The sequence below is a fragment of the Geospiza fortis genome, unplaced genomic scaffold (assembly GCF_000277835.1).
Source record: "Geospiza fortis unplaced genomic scaffold, GeoFor_1.0 scaffold100, whole genome shotgun sequence".
Lineage (NCBI taxonomy): Eukaryota > Metazoa > Chordata > Aves > Passeriformes > Thraupidae > Geospiza > Geospiza fortis.
The window spans coordinates 842,027-846,162 of NW_005054350.1; the positions used below are offsets into that span (position 1 = coordinate 842,027).

General features: G+C 33.9%; 1 protein-coding gene across 1 annotated transcript in view; it reads right to left on the minus strand.

Annotated features, from left to right (window-relative positions):
* Nucleotides 1-3,784, minus strand: part of CCDC102B (coiled-coil domain containing 102B) — a 136,331-nt gene extending 132,547 nt beyond the window's left edge. Inside the window, exon 1 of the mRNA XM_005423326.3 lies at nucleotides 3,733-3,784. The gene's annotated coding sequence lies outside the window, so the exon portion shown is untranslated. The remainder of the gene's footprint in view (nucleotides 1-3,732) is intronic.
* Between the last annotated feature and the right edge of the window lie 352 nt (nucleotides 3,785-4,136).

Genomic DNA, 4,136 nt, shown 5'->3' on the forward strand with positions numbered 1-4,136 from the left:
ATCTGCCTTTGAGTATGTAAGTCATAACTGGTCTTAGAAGTCTTTACAAGCATTAAAGCCAGCTGTAAGTTAAAAGTCAAAGAAGACAAGGAAACTAAAAACATCTCCTTCAAGTTGGTGATTTTCATTCAGGGTATTAGTTAAACAATTTAGGCTGTGTGAAATATAAATAATTGCAAATAGGCTACAAATAGGCTTATAGCACGCAATTAAAACAAAAGACCATTGTACCATGTTGAATTCTCAAGGGTTAAGTTCCTTTCCCAGCTATTGATAGTATTAGCATTCTACTGTTTCATGTTTCATTTACTTATGTTCAAAAGCCAAATCCACCTCCTTGTGAGAATCACTGTAGCTTCATATTGAGTATAGTTGAGGAGGCCCAACTACTCCCAAACACAACTGAGGATTTCTGTGGGATTTTTAGCACATTTTTAGATTAGGCTACAGGTCAGGTCAGCTGGGTTTCTTTCAGCCTCAAAAGTAAAAAAAAGGAAACTGAAGACAGACTAACCATAATGAAAAGCACTTTACTGAACAATAATTAGGTCAGATGCAATGCTAAAACATGTTCATCCAAACAGTAGAGATCATTTAAATGTATAGAGAAGCTTCATTATTTAGACAAAATCATCACAAATTTATTTTTTAGAGTCTGTACTTCAATTCTATTTTCTTCTATGTTACTCATTTGGAAAGTGACCTTGAACTGGATAGCTTCACTTTCATTTACAGGCTTTTTTATCCCACTGAGTTGAGGGGGTCATGTTTTGTTTTGGGGGTTTTTCTGGCGTGGCTTTTTTTGTCTTTTCTTTCTTTTATTTTATTTTCAATAAAATGTGTAGATGTAATGGCATTTCCCTGAAAAAGTTAAGTTTCTAATCCCTGCTTATACTCTTGAGAAATTCTTCGGAGTTTAAAACCCTTAACAGTATCTTAAAACCATATGCTTTATGATATGAGAATCAAGAATTGTCTTGTTCAAGTTGAAGTCATTTATGATGCTTTCCTATTCAAAACATGACCTACTTTTAAAGGAAATTTCATAACACTGGGAGTAGGGAAAATTAATCACAAATATCTGATGATTTGTTTCAGACCAAGACATAAAACATTCCAGATCTTATTAGGACACAAAACAATTTTTCTTCAAAACACTACTCAGTCTAGAAACAAGTGATTTTCCCACCCACATAAGCAGACAAGTAAGAACACTCATGAATATTTTGTTTTCTCTGGGTCAGAGCACATCCCTTTGGCTGGTTCAACTACTCTGATATAATTGTATCAGAATTGACAATTCTCTTGTGCAGAGAGGTTTTTGGTTTCATCAGAACAGTTTTAGAAGCCATATCTTGTATAATTAATGCTTTTAAGAACGTTCCTTACAAAAAGATTGCTACTTGGACATTTATATGTAATTTTTCTTATTTTTCCCTAACCAGTTTAGTATTTTAACACCATCTCATGTCCTTCAATAGCTCAAGGACTTTGATTTTGTGTGATTTAATGCTGTAAGATATTATCCCATGATGATCCCAGTTCCATTAAATCATCCTTGAGGGAAATGAACAAAAGAGTAATCCACATTGTGACTTTTACCTGGATTCCACAGTTACTAGAGTGATCAAATAAAATAAATCACTAAGTGTCATCTGTTGTATCCTAGATGTCACTTAAACACATAGAGAAGCATGTATAGTCTCTTAGTGCCCACTTGCTCTAGGCCAATATGTAGTCCCACTAAAAGAGAATAAATTATTTGAATAATTGGTGACTACTCAACATGGTAGAAGGGAAGTAGGCACACTTTTGCAAAAATGGACACCTACAAAACTTATGGAGAAACATCCAAGTCAACTGAAAATACATATAAAAAATATTCAAAACAATAGGAGCTTTCATGAAAATTCTTCCCTGGTATTCCTCCAGTAATGTGATTGACATTAAATAAGAATGGGCTTGGTAAAAACCCAGTCTTATTTAACGCAGTATAAATCAGACCTAGATGACTTAATTAGCATGAGCAGAGAATCAAGCTGTTCAGGAAGGATCATTTTTATAATTAACCAGTAAATTAAAGATCATTGTATGGACTAGAAAGAGAATAGGAGTGAACAGATTAGCTGAGTCATTGGAACAGGCTTCCCCAAGAAGTTGTGGTTGTCCCATCTCCAGAAGTGTTCAAGGCCAGGTTAGAGGGAGCTTTAAGCAACCTGCTATACTGGGGGGTGAGACTGGGACTAGATGATCTTTAAGGTCCTTTCCAACCCAAACCTTTCTAGGAATCTATGATTACATGAATATCAAATTCGTACACTTCAAATTATTCCAATATCTACCTGTCTTTCCAATATCTATCTATCTGTGTTGAAGTACACAACAGTAATTTAAGCCTGTTCATTAACAGCTCCTTTCATGCATTCATTTTCAAGTGATTTATTTTACAGGTTTACCTGAGGTTACCATTAGTGTTTTATACTTAAGGTGACAGAGCAGCCTCAATTCAAAGCTGGCTACATGCAAATACACAAAAAAACACCCTCAGACATATAATTTCACATCTTTCAATTTCAATGTTTTGTAATTTCTCTGGAAGTGATATGACTAGTTCTATTCATGATACCTAATATATTTTGGAAATTCATTTATCTTCATTATTTTATGCAAAGAACTGCATTCAGAAACACAAAAGTAACTTTTCTAACAACACAAGAATTCTAAACTAAAAACTAGGACTCTAGCTAGAGGATTATTTATAGCAGAGTCTGCTTCATAAAATGTTTGAAAGAATCAGTAAGAACTAATACAAACAAAATGCAGCTATCTGGTACTATTTGCTATATCTGCTTATTAAGCTTACGAACATTGCTTTTGGAATTTGACCCTTGGTTCTCATTGCTGAAGGATCATCCACAGTGTCTCACACCATCTCTGATGCTTGCCTTTAAAATAATGACAGACTGAATATATTTGTCCAGCATCAACAAATCATAGTATCAAAAAATATATTTCATTGCATTAGAATAATAGCATACAGCTACGAATGCATTTTTCTTATCCCATCTTCGGATATTTCCTGAAGGAAGTTAGGATTATACAACTCATTATTGAGTTGCATAACTTATGAAAACAGAAACACTGTGAAAACACTGCTTTCCAACAAAAAAAAAGCTGTACAAGCTTCTGCAAACTCATAATAATATTATCATTACCCTTATGTACATAATATCACCCCCATTAAAAGGTACCAAAGTTTCATTAGTTTATGCCATTGCATATGCATTTCACAAAGTAATTTTAAAAAGGTTTTCAGTAGTAAAACTGCATAATCTGTAAAACTTCTGCATTTATATTAGTTTCTAATCAAAATTCAAACTGTAACAAACTTGTAATCAAACTTCAAACTTCAACAAACTGTCACTTAGAAAATTTTAAAAACTTACCTGGTTATAGTAAGCAAGCATTCTGCTACACTTGAAAAACAAGTTATGTTTAATGGGATGTTCGAAGTAATGCTACATGATAGTAGCAAAAAACATAGAAGAGAAGAATCCAGCTAGATATAACTTAGCCACATATTTCAAATACTGTTTTCTGATCTTCAGTACTTTTGCTGGGCAGTTCACACTGTTTTTCTCCTTACCATCAGCATAAGAGTAACTCATACTTTGTCCCTGAAGAGATTTATAGAAATTAAACATTAAACTCACAAGCTTGAGACCCCCTTACCTTCTGAGTTTGCTGGGCTCCTCTTGCTTCTCAGTGTAACAGACACATGTGTAAACAACAGAATTTCCTGCATCCTTTTCTCATCTGCACTGTACTGGGACTTGGCCAATTGGATTATTTACAGCATTAAGGCCACTCCACAGTAACTTGAAAAAGATTCTCATTGGTCAGGCATTATCAAAACTAAAACCACATTTTTCTTTTAAGTACAAGTCATTTATGCAAACAAAAACTTTTTGTCATATTGTTGTTCGCTAAGCATTATTTGCTCAGTTTTTATTTCTCCTTCCCTTTCTAAAGGGAAGACTCTGACCCCAGTCCCCCAAATATTTTGTATAAGATTAAATTAGTTATTTGAATCACCATACTTAAGCACAGGTCCTAGTATTCAACCAAATTGGTTG